At 40.4% G+C, this 17500-nt stretch overlaps 1 protein-coding gene across 1 annotated transcript in view; it reads right to left on the bottom strand.

Moving 5' to 3' along the window:
* The window catches only part of jcadb (junctional cadherin 5 associated b), a 36620-nt gene that overhangs the window by 18878 nt on the left and 242 nt on the right, over positions 1–17500 (bottom strand). The gene's annotated exons all lie outside the window — the stretch shown is intronic.

Genomic DNA, 17500 nt, shown 5'->3' with positions numbered 1-17500 from the left:
ATACATCTATAAAAAGGATTTTTTTTTAAAAAAGAAGGGTTTTTAAGCCTTTTTTTAAAAGCATTCACAGTCTGTGGTGCCCTCAGGTGGTCAGGGAGAGCATTCCACAGACTGGGAGCGGCGGAGCAGAAAGTTCGTAGCTTTGTCCTCGGAGGTTGGAGGAGGTTAGCCTGTCCAGAGCGGAGGTGTCGTGTGGAGTATTTGGGGGTGAGTAGTTATTTGAGGTAAAGGGGGGCATTTCCGTGGAGGCACTGGTGGGTTAGTAGGGAGACTTTGTATTCAAGCCTGAGTGGAACAGGAAGCCAGTGAAGGGATTTGAGAATTGGTGTGATGTGGTGGTATTTCTGCACTCTCATCAGGATCCTCGCAGCACTATTTTGTATGTATTGCAGCTTCTGGTTGTTCTTGCTCGGGATCCCGACAAGTAGTGCGTTGCAGTAGTCCAGTCTAAGGTGTACACTGCCTTCCACCCGAGTGCAGGTGGATAGGCTACGCACCGCTCTGTGTCGCCTTGGAAACGCTCAAGACGAAAGAGTGGCGGGATTTTGCTTTGCAGAATGCAGACTTTCTTACCTCCGCCAAATATGTTATGTTTTCGCCAGGGTTTGTTTGTGTGTTTGTTAGCAACATAACTCGAACACTTATGGATGGATTTTGGTTACATTTTTCTGAAAATGTCTCCACTTTTCCACCTTGGTGCCCCGGATTCTGGGAGATGTGGTTCATTTTCAGACCCGGCCAACGCTAAAGCGCTTGAAGAAAAACTACAAACTTAAGTTTTTTTTTTGATACATTACGCGTCACAGCATTATTGTGAAGACTTTGAAACCGAAATACCGCAGTATCTAAAATACCGTTACATCCCTGTAATCTCGACAACAGAAATATGCCCATTAGGGTTGTACGGTATACCATTATTAGTATAGTACCGCGATACTAATGAATCATATTCGGTACTATACCGCCTCTGAAAAGTACCGAAATATGAATGAATGTATGAATATGACCAATGTATGAGCCTGTAACGACTTGGTATCGTATTGATACCCAAATGTGTGGTATCATCCAAAACTAATGTAAAGCATCCAAACAACAGAAGAATAAGTGATTATTACATTTTAACAGAAGTGTAGATAGAACATGTTAAAAGAGGAAGTAAGCAGATATTAACAGTAAATGAACAAGTAGATTAATAATTCATTTTCTACCACTTGTCCTTAATAATGTTGACAAAATAATAGAATGGAAAATGACACGATATTGTTAGAATAATTATATATAAGTTAACACACAACTCTTATGCTAAAAGGCACATAACTTGTTATCTTCCACTGCAAGGTAGGAGTGCCTCGCTGCCGCTGTTTGTGTTTTTCAGCCTGCTAACAGCCAAGGACGACCTCGAGTACCTCAACGGGCGAAATCTCGAGGCTCAGCACTTTTCCATTCTGAATAATCACGTATTGAGTCTACTGAGCTGCTTGCCTAATATGTGTCCCCTCCCTTTAGAAGCAGCCTCGGCGATGTAACTAGGGAACTCCTGAATAAAATGGGAGGTGCGGGGGTTGTACCTCAGAGCGTGGTGGGAGACTGTAACTGAGTGTGCAGCCCCATGCGTTTCTCCTCATGAGTAAAAAATTTAATCTGTCTCTGCTTAATTCCTTGCTTCTTGTCCTGTTTAATAGATAGTTCGGTGCTTAAACCTGACAAATATGTTACTGCATACGTCAGCAGACTGATTAGGAGCCTTTGTTTGCTTACTTACTACTAAAAGACACGTTGTCTTGTATGTTCACTATTTTATTTTAAGGAAAAACTTGCAATAATAAACATTTGTTTAATGTACCGTAAGATTTTTGTGTGAAAATAAAGCCATTAATGCCATTTTTTGTAGTCCCCTTTATTTAGAAATGTATCGAAAAGTACTGAAAAGTATCGAAATACATTTTGGTACTGGTACCAGTACCAAAATATTGGTATCAGGACAACACTAATGCCCACTGAAACTTAATTATGTGCGCGAGGTTCAGGATCGCATCACCAGGGCATTCCGACATTTGGAATGTCTTAAATGCAAAAAAATGCACAATGGAAGACATATTTTCATGTCGGAGATATATTCTAGTAATATATTTCCTAAATTAAAATAAATAATTAAACATTAATAAAAACGCCAAAAGACACTAAAACAAATTTGTTTTAATTTGTTTTAATTAGCAACATAAGTCATCCAGCAGCAATTAAAATTATAAAAGGAAATTGCTGAATAGACGATATGTCTAATGTTTTTTTATTTGTACCGAGGATGTCGTTGTGGCTTGTGCAGCCCTTTGAGACACTTGTGATTTAGGGATATATAAATAAACATTGATTGATTGATTGATTGATATTTCTGGCAGTCCAAAGTGTCGACACGTCCGTCTGTGCAGAGCGAGCACCAATCCTGCGTGGAACTGTCATTTTGCACGTCCTTTGGACACGTGCTAAATAAAAACACAAAATAGTGCTCGCAAAACGGTGACGATTGTTGATAAATCACATTGCGCGTGCTTAAAATAATTATATTTGTTTCTTCTCCTCTCAGTTTTGTGGCCGTTTTGATGATTAGCATACATTTTGCATATAAATGAAGACAGAGACACAAAATGCACTGCAAAAAGTCAGTGTTCAAAAACAAGAAAAAAAAATACAAAAATGAGGGGTCTTTTACTTGAACTAAGCAAAATTATCTGCCAATAGAACAAGAAAATTCGGCTTGTCAAGACTTTCCAAAACAAGTCAAATTTGCTAACCTCACCATAAATACCTTAAAATAAGTATATTCTCACTAATAACAAGTGCACTTTTCTTGGTAGAAACATTTTTTTTTTACCTTTTTGCTCTATATGTTGAAAAATATTCTTAAATATGTAAATGCTAGTGCCATTATCTTGACATAATGATATGCACTCGACATCATGATTTTTTTTTTCATGCTTGAAGTAAGAAATTATTACTTTAAAAAAGTAGTTTTGTACTTGTGAGTGTTGATGACACAGCTTTGCAACACTTGATATTCTAATTTCAAGCATGTTTTACTTTAGGTCATATATCATTCACACAGACGTCCCACTGGGGTGAGTTTTTCCTTGCCCTTATGTGGGCTCTGTACCGAGGATGTCGTTGTGGCTTGTGCAGCCCTTTGAGACACTTGTGATTTAGGGTTATATAAATAAACATTGATTGATTGATTGATTGATTGATTGATAAAATCTCAGCAACAACCTGTAATATCTTACTGAGATAATTTCAGCCCAAAACCCTTAAAACAAGTAAAACACTCTAACATAAAATCTGCTTAGTGACAAGAATTATCTTATCAGACAGAAAATAAGCAAATATCACCCTTATTTGAGGTATTTAATCTTACTTAGATTTCAGTTTTTGCAGTGTGGATTATACTCACTGTACGGAAGCAAATCCACTTTGCACGCGTTTAGTACCGTATTTTTCGGATTATAAATCGCAGTTTTTTTCATAGTTTGGCCGGGGGTGCGATTTATACTCAGGAGCGACTTATGTGTGAAATTATTAACACATTACCGTAAAATATCAAATACTATTATTTATCTCATTTACGTAAGAGACTAGGCGTATATCAGCAATCGTCTCACACACACACACACACACACACACACACACACACACACACACACACACACACACACACACACACACACACACACACACACACACACACGTCAACCAACAAATTTTGGCGGGGGCGGGTCATGGCAGAAGTGCATTGTGAAAAAAAAGATGCTACCTGCTACTACTTCCGTACCCATGAAAATTGATCATTTCAACATTGGCGGTAACTTATAAAAACTGAGAAGGGCTGAACAAAAATGGCACCGAAAAGGAAATCATATACTGCAGGTTACAAGCTGGAAGTAGTGAAATATGCAGCAGAAAACGACAATCGAGCATTTAAAAGAAAGTTTGGAGTAAGTGAGAAACTTGTAAAGGGACTAGGGATGTCCCGATCCGATATCTGGATTGGATCGGCCGCCGATATTTGCAAAAAAAACGTATCGGCAAGGCATGGGAAAATGCCGATCCAGATCCAGTTAAAAAAAAAAACTCTGCCCCGTGTTTTCCAACGCACCTATTTAAATAGTACATTCCACTTTTCTGCTGCTCCCTAATTTCCGTTCCGCATTTTCCAGCACACCTTCAACACATCCACAGGTCTGTGGATTCTCACGCAGTTGCTTTTAGCTGCTGGCATTACACGACAGGCTCTTCTCACTCTTTTCTGTGTCTCCCTCTCACAGACAGCAAGCGCACCTTCTTACACACGTCACATACTGTCACGACATACGTCACATACTGTCACGTCATACGTCACATACGTATACGTCCACCCCGAGCAGAGAGGTAGCAGCATGGCTAACATTAGTTGTGATGCTAGCGCAGCCATGTGACCAACGTCCTCTCTAAGGTGCGCGCCTGTGCAATTGCGCACAGTTTAAATGTCCTCTGCGCATAGCAATTATATGCCACGCACAAAATCAAATAAAAAAATAAGCGTATAACAATTTTCGACACACGGACACGACAAAGAAAACAGTTTTCGTCATCATTGTTCAAATATTATAACTTCTGTCGAGACGCTTATCTCCATTCGGTGCCACACGTCCACCCCATCAAAATGCAGAGGCAAAAATTTCCAGATCAACACTGTATGAAAAAATTTGTGATTTTTTTAGTTGTGATTTCCTTCTCTGCATGAAAGTTTTAAAGTAGCATATATTAATGCAGTATGAAGAGGAATGTTTTAATGTAGACATGCAAGCCTTGAAAGAAAATGTTGAAAATCAAGACTACATTTCCTGCAAATGGATGCATTTCTACCCTATATTTTAACTTTAGATTTATTCTCATATCAAACTCTTTTGGCTGTCTTTTTGACACTTACATCCAGCGCCCACCTCCACACCCTGGATTATAAATAATGTAAATAATTCAATGATCATCGACGTCCCACTGGGGTGAGTTTTTCCTTGCCCTTATGTGGGCTTTGTACCGAGGATGTCGTTGTGGCTTGTGCAGCCCTCTGAGACACTTGTGATTTAGGGCTATATAAATAAACATTGATTTATTGATTGATTGATTGATTGAATGTGATTATCTTGTGTGATGACTGTATTATGATGATAGTTGTTGGAATAATTGTTTGTAAGTTATCACAAAAGAAATGTGGTATTGTGGGTGCTGTCTTTGGAGGCCTAACGGGAGGAGGAGGGCTCGTGAGGCGCCACTGTGATTTCAGCACGGACAGATGGCAGGATGTGCTCAACTCCCGGAGGAACTCTCTTTGAAGTGTTAAACGAACTCTCTTTGAAGTGGTACCCAAACTCTCTTCCAACTTTTTGGTCAACGCTATTTACGACCCGCTGCCCTCTTGAAGTTGCTGTGGACAGGAGACGGGAGGGGTTGTCCATTGTCCTCCAACACCTGCCCCAGCTGGATCCAGGAAGAGCCCAAGCCCGAGAAGTCCTCTTCTTGGACTTCAAGGCGACCGAAAACAATGACTGTTTTACATACTCCCAATTCCTGCTGTGACATATGTTGGTGCGTGAACATGGAACATCTGAATTAAAAGAGGAGACGAAGACCTTCTTCGTCAGAGCGTGCTAAGACACTGTAAGAGGTTACAGGTTGAAGCCGTCTCTCCTCAATTGAGTCCAAATTGAATTCTGTCTCTGTTTGATTCCTTGCCTTTTTGTCTTGTTTAATAGATGTCCTGTGTTTGAACGTGACAATAGTATATATCTGATAGTATATATCTGTATCATGAATCAATTTAAGTGGACCCCGACTTGTTGAAAAATTTATTGGGGTGTTACCATTTAGTGGTCAATTGTACGGAATATGTACTTCACTGTGCAACCTACTAATAAAAGTCTCAATCAATCAATCAAAACACATAGAATCATCATACTGCTGTGATTATATGCATCAAGTGTTCATTCAAGGCTAAGGCAAAATATCGCAATATGGCCTTAAAATATCGCAATATTAAAAAAAGGCCATATCGCCCAGCCCTTGTTTCAATGATGCCATTTCTGTTTGTCATGTATAATTTTGTCTATTTCGTGTTTATCCTTGAATAAACAGGTCAGTTTCTTGTTACCAACCATTGTGTATTATTCAAACTCCCCTAATTCAGCTGGCGAGTTGTTATCAAGAGTACTAAAACCCTTTTCAACATGATTCTGACAACTAAGTAGGCTAAATAACTTTAAACTTTAATACATGCTCGGATAGGCCAGTATCGGTCAGTATCGGTATCGGTCAGTATCGGTATCGGATCGGAAGTGCAAAAACAATATCGGTATCGGATCGGAAGTGCAAAAAACTGGATCGGGACATCCCTAAAAGGGACTGACGAAAAATGTCCCCCAAAAATGCGACATATACTCCAGTGCGACTTATATATGTTTTTTTCCTTCTTTATTATGCATTTTCGGCCGGTGCGACTTATACTCAGGAGCGACTTATACTATGAAAAAATACGGTAGATCAGCTTTGCGCGTGCTATCAAGTTTGCACATGTTTTAGTACACACAAACCTTTAGCAAATCAGTCCCCATGTAAGTTGAATTTCTGGTGTTGGTTATGGTTTATATGCACCATGAGTGGGGGAAGATTATTTTGTTTTGCGCATATAAAAGTAACACTGAGCTCCAGAAACGTCAAAATAAAACTCATGGTCAACAACCAGGTTTACTGACATTAGTCCACGACGTGTGAACAGATATTCAGCAAACATTGGCAGCTAATTCAAATTTAACTCAAGACACACCCCAGATCCAGGATTTTTATTTAACTTGCGACGTCTCGCAGGCCAGACTGAAGACGCCGGTGCCCCCGGGCCGTAATTTGGACACCCCTAATTTAGGATTTGTGCAATACCTGTCATTGTTGAGATGGTATAACTGTTGCTGTACTGTTGATTGATTGAGACTTTTATTAGTAGGTTGCACAGTGAAGTACATATTCTGTACAATTGACCACTAAATGGTAACACCCCAATAAGTTTTTCAACTTGTTTAAGTCGGGGTCCACGTTAATCAATTCATGTTTGCTGTCATTGTGGCTATTAAGGCATTTATGGCACAGTTACTGAGTCCAAGACAATATTCTCTAAGTGGGATAATAAAGTATAATGTACTGTATCGCGAGTATCATTACGCAGATTGTAGTACATGAACAAACAATCGCCTGTTAATGACTGGTTATTGAGTACAAAATAACCCACAATGGGGCCAAAGAAAGTTGCGAGAACCAGCACTTGGAAAATGAAGGTGAGAAACAGTTCTGAATTTGAGAAAGAAGACCAACACTGCAAAAACTGAAATCTAAGTAAGATGAAATATCTCAAATAAGGGTGATATTTGCTTATTTTCTGTCTGAGAAGATCATTCTTCTCACTAAGCAAATTGTATGTTAGAGTGTTTTACTTGTTTTAAGGGTTTTGGTCCTAAATGATCTCAGTAAGATATTACAGCTTGTTGCTGAGATTTTATGACCTACCGGTATATTGAGTAAAACATGCTTGAAACTAGGATATCAACTGATGCAAAGCTGTGTCATCAACACTCACAAGTATAAAACTACTTTTTCAAAGTAATAATTTCTTACTTCAAGCATGAAAAAAAAAATCATGACTTTGACACAATTGTGTCTCATAATTAAAACAGATGACAGCCAAATGGACTTTGCGGTTTTATTTTCAATGAAACAATAGAAAACATGTACTCATATAGTAGTACAGTTGGCACAGTACAGTAAACTGACAGTTCATATCTAAACATTTAACATGTGACATTTCTAACAATTTTAAACAGAAATAGTTCATGCACATTCAGATAAATTCTTCAAAATTACAATAAAAAAAAATTATATATGTATATATGCGCACTAATTGACTGAAAGAGCACGCACTTGGCGCGATGATGTCATGTTATAGATGGAAAAATGCATTTTTAGAGCATATGATTTGCCTGAGCGGCTAGGAGACCCCGAGAGTAACAAGCGGTTGCCTTGTTGCCTTTCCATTAAAAACAATAAATTAGTTTTTAGTATAAGTTTGCTGGTTTCAAGAAATGTAATGCCGAGCGCATATCATTATGTCAAGATAATGGCACTAGCATTTACTTCATTTAAGAATATTTTTCAACATATTGAGCAAAAAGGTCTCTTTTTTTTTCTACCAAGAAAAGTGCACTTGTTATTAGTGAGAATATACTTATTTTAAGGTATTTTTGGGTTCATTGAGGTTAGCTAATTTGACTTGTTTTGGAAAGTCTTGACAAGCCAAATTTTCTTGTTCCATTGGCAGATAATTTTGCTTACCGGTACTTCAAATAAAATACCCCTCATTTTTGTATTTTTATTCTTGTTTTTGAACACTGACTTTTTGCAGTGAAGGTACCTCTCTTTTCCTCTCCTCCCCAGTCCGTCCGGGCGCCAACAGGCGTCTTCAATAAAAGGTTAAAGTGATAATCGTTCATTTATTTACAGTATACAGCGGTAACTCGGCTCAGTTTACGAGATTTTTGGGGATACAAGCTGTCTCTCGACTAATTATGTTTTAGGTTGCAAGTAGAAATGAGTGTTACGAGCCTCCCCGCTGCTAGTTGGAGTAGCAACCTACTCAGTGGCCTAGTGGTTAGAGCGGTGTTTTTCAACCTTTTTTGAGCCAAGGCACATTTTTTGCATTGAAAAAATCCAGAGGCACACCACCAGCAGAAATCATTAAAAAAAGTTGACAGTAAAAAGTTGTTGTCGCAATTGTTGGATATGACTTTAAACCATAACCAAGCATGCATCACTATAGCTCTTGTCTCAAAGTAGGTGTACTGTCACCACCTGTCACATCACGCCCTGACTTATTTGGACTTTTTTGTTTTCCTGTGTGTAGTGTTTTAGTTCTTGTCTTGCGCTCCTATTTTGGTGGCTTTTTCTTTTTTTTTGGTATTTTCCTGTAGCAGTTTCATGTCTTCCTTTGAGCGATATTTTCCGCATCTACTTTGTTTTAGCAATCAAGAATATTTCTGTTAGTTTTATTTTTCTTTATGGGGACATTGTTGATTGTCATGTCATGTTCGGATGTACATTGTGGACGCCGTCTTTGCTCCACAGTAAGTCTTTGCTGTCGTCCAGCATTCCGTTTTTGTTTACTTTGTAGCCAGTTCAGTTTTAGTTTCGTTCTGCATAGCCTTCCCTAAGCTTCAATGCCTTTTCTTAGGGGCACTCACCTTTTGTTTATTTTTGGTTTAAGCATTAGTTACCTTTTTACCTGCACCCTGCCTACCGCTGTTTCCGACATCTACAAAGCAATTAGCTACCTGCTGCCACCTACTGATATGGAAGAGTATTACACGGTTACTCTGCCGAGCTCTAGACAGCACTGACACTCAACAACAACACATCATTTGCAGACTATAATTACTGGTTTGCAAAAAATATTTTAAACCCAAATAGGTGAAATTAGATAATCTCCCACGGCACACCAGACTGTATCTATCTATCTATTTATTTCACGGCACACTAGTGTGCCACGGTACAGTGGTTGAAAAACACTGGGTTAGTGTGTCAGCCCTGAGATCGGTAGGTTGTGAGTTCAAACCCCGGCCGAGTCATACCAAAGACTATAAAAATGGGACCCATTACCTCAGCATCAAGGGTTGGAATTGGGGGTTAAATCACCAAAACCGATTCCCGGGCGCGGCCACCACTGCTGCTCACTGCTCCCCTCACCTCCCAGGGGGTGATTAAGGGTGATGGGTCAAATGCAGAGAATTATTTAGCCACACCTAATGTGTGTGTGACAATCATTGGTACTTTAACTTTAGTAAATGTCACAATAAAACACCGTACGATCCGACCAAAATATTCGATCTTACTCGCTGGCATTGGCTTTTAGCTCGAGATTGACACAAGTTTGTTTTTTCCAAGCGTGGGAAGGGGGAAAAAAAGCGAGTGTTAATGACCTTGCTGAGAAGAAGAAGTGGGTGATATTCGTTGAATTAAAGAAGGAAATCATCAAAAACATGACAGCATGATGACTGTATTACGATGATAGTATTTATCCGTATCATGAATAGAGATATAAACAAGTTGACTTAAACAAGTTGAAAAACTTATTAGGGTGTTATTATTTGGTGGTCAATTGCACAGAATATGTACTGTACTGTGCAATCTACTAATAAAAGTCTCAATCAATCAATCAATCAATCAAAAGCAATTCGCGAGCTAACATGGTGAAGCAGCTAGTCTGCACCACACTGAGGTACAATGAGTTGACAACGCCAGCCTAGGATGTAAAAATAATATCTAAATGGCCGACATTTATCCATCATCATGTGGAGAAACTGCTGATGGTGTATTTGACAGAGAAACAGTAGATACTGTAAAAGTTCACTTTTCAAGGTAAACGCTGTACATTATTATTATATTACTTTATCAAACTACTGTAGATGTTCGTACTACATTTAATTGTAATGTTTTTTATAGTTATGTAAAAGTTTGTTTTTCTATTTTAAAGACATGTTGCATGTTAAAATTGCACTGTTTAAATCAATTTTAGTGGGTGATGCTTTTTCCCATTACACATTTTTCTGTCAAGTGGGGGGGGTCGCAGCTTACTGCGGGGTTCGTTCCCCCGGGATGCAAACGGACCACTCCGGACAGGACGTGCAGGTAGGAACATGATTTATTCTCGAAAAAAATCAAAGAATCATAAAAACAGAAAACAAGCCGAAGGGACAACGTGCCGATCACACTCGAAGCTAAAGCTAACACTTGGCATAGACTAGAGATAAGAAATACTCACGTAACTGTGGTAAGAAGCAAACAATAAAGCCAGGCCGACTGACCGGCAAAGGCAGACTTAAATAATGCCTCTGATTAGTGCTCGGGGAACAGGTGAGCGTCCCGAACACCAATTAGAGGCAGGTGAAAATAATAAGCAACCATGGTAACTAAAACAAACTCAAGGGTGCACAAAACAGCAACTGAGGGAGTCCAAAACTAACCGAAAATACCAAAAACATGATCCGGGCCACGGATCATGACATTTTCAAGGTATGAGTCGCGTCACAGACCCAATTAAAACTCATATCCTGAGGTACTACTATATATTACATTTTTTTCTGCATGTAAAACTAAAATTACTCTTTATAAACTGTGATTTGTATTCATATTTTTTGGGGTCTCTGGAACACATTAATTGGCTTTAATGTAAATTATCTTTACGGGAAAAATGGTTTCGTTTTTGTACGAGTCGGTCATCGTCAAACCTTTTTTCGAACGGTTTACCAGCGAAAACCTGTGTGTTGATTTTTTTGAACATTGACGCTTCTTTAGTCAACGTTGGTCTCCTTTTCTCTTTTATTTTGAAAAGCCTTGATGCATTGCCACACAAACATTACCTGATAGAACAAGTACTCGGTAACCAAGTAAGACTTATTTTGAGACCAACTGTTAGAATAATGATGTATATATTATCACACAACTTGCTTAAGGGCCGTTGCTATAATTATTGTCAATTGTGCTGAAGTGGTATTTTTCTTTGTCTGTGCAAAGCTGGCAATCCAAAAGATTCCAAGCCAGTCTGGTATCAGTGTTTGTGTCCAGGAACGGCCTGCTGACTGCCAAGGCCGAACACCGCCGTGACGCAGACAGAGCAGAGACAAGGCGATATCACCAGCGTCAATACATTTGCATTTTTGTATAATCATATATTGGGTCTAACTGGAATAGTCGAGATTACCCCCTTCCCTCAGTGACAGCTTCAGTGATGTAACCAGGGACCTCCCAAATAAATAGAGGAAGCACACAGGCTGGACTTTTAGAACGTAGTTTGGATCTGTAACTAGAACACAGCCCAAATAACGTGTCTCCTCAATTGAGCAAAATGTAACTCCGTCTGTGCATGATTCCTTGCTTCTCATTTGTTTTAATAGATGTCATCAGTGTTTGAACCCGACAACAACATTCGATCTGAAAGTCCCAAACGTTAATGGCATTTGTTTGCGCAGGATAAGCAAAATCAATGTAGAGTACATTTCCGCTCAACTAAATAAAGTACACGAGACTGGTAGAGGCTCTGTCCAGCTTGGTTGTCATGGTAACCATGACAATAAGCGTCGGGTCTGATTTTGCTGAAACTCTAGCACTGGCGTGTTTGAAACAGTTCACGAAAAGTACAGATTGGCACATGTTCAAAGTGTGGATTGTACTATGTCAGTGGTCACAATTCAAACCCCTGAGGCACACCACGTCAATTTTCACTTGTAACTAGAGATGTCCGATATTATCGGCCGATAAATGCTTTAAAATATAATATCGGAAATTATCGTATCGGTTTCAAAAAGTAAAATGTATGACTTTTTAAAACGCCGCTGTGTACACGGACGTAGGGAGAAGTACAGAGCGCCAATAAACCTTAAAGGCACTGCCTTTGCGTGCCGGCGCAATCAGTGGGACCCCAAAAATGTATTGTGGGACCCCATTTTTATGACTTGATTGGGTGCCTGGGACCCCATTTTGAACATTCCTAGTGCCATCACTGATGGAGTATTGGTGCGTGCAAAACGGCAGCAGACGGCTGTGGCCTGCGGGCCGGTTCTAATACCAATCAAATATCATAGCTATATCATATGCAGCAAACAAATTGGAATTGACCCGCAGTGTGAATTAGACCTTAGAACAGGCCTGGGCAATTATTTTGATTTGGGGGGCCACATTTAGAGAAAAAAGTGTCATATCGTTTGACCATAGATAATTCATTCACGGGCCGGATTTGGCCCTCGGGCCTTGACTTAGACACCTAGGCCTTAGACATTTATAAATGCACTTACACATTCAGTATTCAGACACATACTAATGGTTAAATTTACAAGTAGGGATGTCAGATAATATCGGACTGCCGATATTATCGGCCGATAAATGCTTTAAAATGTAATATCGGAAATTATCGGTATCGGTTTCAAAATTATCGGTATCGGTTTCAAAAAGTAAAATTCATGACTTTTTAAAACGCCGCTGTGTACACGGACGTAGGGAGAAGTACAGAGCGCCAATAAACCCAGTCACATAATATCTACGGCTTTTCACACACACAAGTGAATGCCATGCATACTTGGTCAACGGCGTGGCGCAGTGGAAGAATGGCCGTGCGCGACCCGAGGGTCCCTGGTTCAATCCCCACCTAGTACCAACCTCGTCATGTCCGTTGTGTCCTGAGCAAGACACTTCACCCTTGCTCCTGATGGGTGCTGGTTAGCGCCTTGCATGGCAGCTCCCTCCATCAGTGTGTGAATGTGTGTGTGAATGGGTAAATGTGGAAGTAGTGTCAAAGCGCTTTGAGTACCTTGAAGGTAGAAAAGCGCTATACAAGTACAACCCATTTATTTATTTATTTATAACAGCCATACAGGTCACACTGAGGGTGGCCGTATAAACAACTTTAACACTGTTACAAATATGCGCCACACTGTGAACCCACACCAAACAAGAATGACAAACACATTTCGGGAGAACATCCGCACCGTAACACAACATAAACACAACAGAACAAATACCCAGAACCCCTTGCAGCACTAACTCTTCCGGGACGCTACAATATACACCCCCCGCTCACCCCCTACCCCCCCAACCTCAACCCCGCCCACCTCAACCTCCTCATGCTCTCTCAGGGAGAGCATGTACCAAATTCCAAGCTGCTGTTTTGAGGCATGTTAAAAAAAAAAAGTACTTTGTGACTTCAATAATAAATATGGCAGTGCCATGTTGGCATTTTTTTCCATAACTTGAGTTGATTTATTTTGGGAAAACCTTGTTACATTGCTTAATGCATCCAGCGGGGCATCACAACAAAATTAGGCATAATAATGTGTTAATTCCACGACTGTATATATCGGTATCGGTTGATGTCGGAATCGGTAATTAAGAGTTGGACAATATCGGAATATCGGCAAAAAAGCCAATATCGGACATCTCTACTTATTAGCAATCTAAGCTTAATAATGCACCGAAAGAAAGCTTATTGTCTTTTTCTGCCTTTTAATCCCCGCTCTTACTTTTTCCACTTCCAGGTGTCCAAAACACAACACATGTCATCATATCCTGTGTCCCCCGCCCTTAAGTTCCCCTTACAATGTCCTGTGACCCGAGTAACCACTACATGACAGACACCACCAGGAGAAAATGTACTAAACCTAATAGCCTATATAGACAATATAAAGTCGTTCTCATCAAATACCTGATGCAATTGTTCGATAATGACTTCAAAACCATAACCATCATTAATTCTCTTTTTTCAAAATAGGCTTACAAAGCTGCTGCCACCTACTGGTACGGGAGAGTATTACATGGTTACTCTGCTGATCTCCAGACAGCACAGACACTCTACAATGACACAAAAAAATATTTTTCCGACCATCCATCCATCCATTTTCTAACGCTTATTCCCTTCGGGATCGCGGGGGGCGCTGGAGCCTATCTCAGCTACAATCGGGCGGAAGGCAGGGTACACCCTGGACAAGTCGCCACCTCAATTAGGTGAAATTGCATAATTTCCCACGGCACACCAAACAACATCTCACGGTACACTAGTGGTTGAAAAACACTGTATTAGAAGATATCCAGTATCAAACGTGTCTGCGTCATTCAACCTACTGTGTCTTAAACTTAATTACCTATTGTGGCCACGAAATGACGCAAAAAAAATATATAGGCTCCAGCACCCCCCGCGACCCCAAAAGGGACAAGCGGTAGGAAATGGATGGATGGATGGATGGGAAAAAAAATAAAATAAACATTGAAAAAAAAATGTATTTAAAGACAACATATGTTAATTTTTTCCAATTTTGGGGCGGTATAGCTCGGGTAGTAGAGTGGCCGTGCCAGCAACCTGAGGGTTCCAGGTTCGATCCCCGCTTCTGCCGTTGTGTCCTTGGGCAAGACACTTAACCCACCCGCTCCCAGTGCCACCCACACTGGTTTAAATGTAACTTAGATATTGGGTTTCACTCTGTAAAGCGCTTTGAGTCACTAGAGAAAAGCGCTACATAAATATAATTCACTTCACAATCCAAAGACATGCACCTGGGGATAGGCCCCTCCCACCTCCAAAAACATGCACCTGGGGATAGGTTGATTGGCAACACTAAATGGTCCCAAGTGTGTGAATGTTGTCTATCTGTGTTGGCCCTGTGATGAGGTGGCGACTTGTCCAGGGCGTACCCCGCCTTCCGCCCGAATGCAGCTGAGATAGGCTCCAGCACCCCCCGCGACCCAAAAAGGGACAAGCGGTAGAAAATGGATGGATGGATGGGAAAAAAAACTCCCAGTGCCACCCACACTGGTTTAAAGATGTAACTTAGACATTGGGTTTCACTATGAGTCTCTAGAGAAAAGCGCTACATAAATATAATTCACTTCACAATCCAAAGACATGCACCTGGGGATAGGCCCCTCCCACCTCCAAAGACATGCACCTGGGGATAGGTTGATTGGCAACACTAAATGGTCCCGAGTGTGTGAATGTTGTCTATCCGTGTTGGCCCTGTGATGAGGTGGCGACTTGTCCAGGGCGTACGCCGCCTTCCGCCCGAATGCAGCTGAGATAGGCTCCAGCCCCCCCGCGCCTCCCCTCCGCGACCCCGAAAGGGACAAGCGGTAGAAATGGATGGATGGATGGATTCCAAACAGTTAATAATAAATAGAAGAGATGTCCGATATCGGCCGATAAATGTGTTAAAATGTAATATCGGAAATGATCGGTATCGGTTTTTTTATTATCGGTATCGTTTTTTTTTGTTTTTGTTTTTTGTTTTTTAATTAAATCAACATAAAAAACACAAGATACACTTAAAATTAGTGCACCAACCCAAAAAACATTCCTCCCCCATTCACACAAAAGGGTTGTTTCTTTCTGTTATTAATATTCTGGTTCCTACATTATATATCAATATATATCAATACAGTCTGCAAGGGATACAGTCCGTAAGCACACATGATTGTGCGTGCTGCTGGTCCACTAATAGTACTAACCTCTAACAGTTAATTTGACTCATTTTCATTAATTACTAGTTTCAATGTAACTGTTCTATATTGTTTTACTTTATTTTTTATTCAAGAAAATGTTTTTAATTTATTTATCTTATTTTATTTTATAAATTTTTTTTAAAAGTACCTTATCTTCACCATACCTGGTTGTCCAAATTAGGCATAATAATGTGTTAATTCCACGACTGTATATATCGGTTGATATCGGTATCGGTAATTAAAGAGTTGGACAATATCGGAATATTGGCGATTGTAGCTGAGATAGGCTCCAGCGCCCCCCGCGACCCCAAAGGGAATAAGCGGTAGAAAATGGATGGATGGATGGCAAAGAGCCATTATCGGACATCCCTAATAAATAGGTTAGGGTTTTGCAAAACGTACCTCTCTGTTATACAAATTTTACTTGATGAAACCTTTTCTAAAATTCCGTAATAAAATAACGTATAGGCTTGATATCATATCGATCAATAACCAAGGCTCCAATATTGGGATGGTATGCAGTAAAAAAAAAAAAGAAAAAAAAAAGTTGCATCAAGACACCCCTATAGTTTTCTATGAGGGGGGAAAAACTGGAGGTGGAGCAGCAGCCTGGAACATTTTATTAGACCTTGGAGGTTCTCCTATAGCTTGAAGCACTCTGCAGAGAACACCTTCCAGAACCGCATTGGGTCACACAACTTTGTTACGCCTAAAAAAAAAAATGTGCACGTGCACTTTAAGGGTCAATGCACGCCCAACCAAGTTATCTGAAAATCCAACCTATTATTGCAAAAAAAAAAAAAAGGAGCGTCTGACCTCAAAACAGCAAAAAAACAAAAAAACTTGCATAGCAACAGCAGACAAAGGTCAATTTTTTTTTTTTTTTGCTACACAAAGTTCTGCATGCATTTGAAGGCAAGTTGACGTGCAGCACAATAATCTGCATTTTTACCTTAGCAACATTGCTCTCCACCCAAACTCTCCCTGATATGAATGAATGATGCAGGTGAAAAATACACCTCCGCTATCATAACAAAACGTCCATCAATAATACATCCGCGCACTTGTCAGCCAGCGCAGGGGGGGCTTGAGGCTGCGAGGGGGGGCACTGCAATATGGCAACACCAGCCTGCCTCTATACCTGCTCCACCCCTGGAGACACATGAGCTCCACCTGCACTTTTAACTCGCACATGCCGGGACCAACCCTGAGGGGGGGAATCATCACATGGCGATGAAGCGCAAATCTGCGTGCATCAACAAACGTTACACCGCTTGCAGATGCGCTAAACTGGGAGTGTTTACCGCCAAACCTGGCCAGCCACACACACACACACACACACACACACACACACACACACACACACACACACACACACCGACATACGCGCACACAAGTG

Source organism: Nerophis lumbriciformis, linkage group LG19 (genome assembly GCF_033978685.3).
Source record: "Nerophis lumbriciformis linkage group LG19, RoL_Nlum_v2.1, whole genome shotgun sequence".
Classification (NCBI taxonomy): domain Eukaryota; kingdom Metazoa; phylum Chordata; class Actinopteri; order Syngnathiformes; family Syngnathidae; genus Nerophis; species Nerophis lumbriciformis.
The sequence above is the reverse complement of the archived record's forward strand: the minus strand, read 5'-3'. Positions and strand labels throughout refer to the sequence as shown.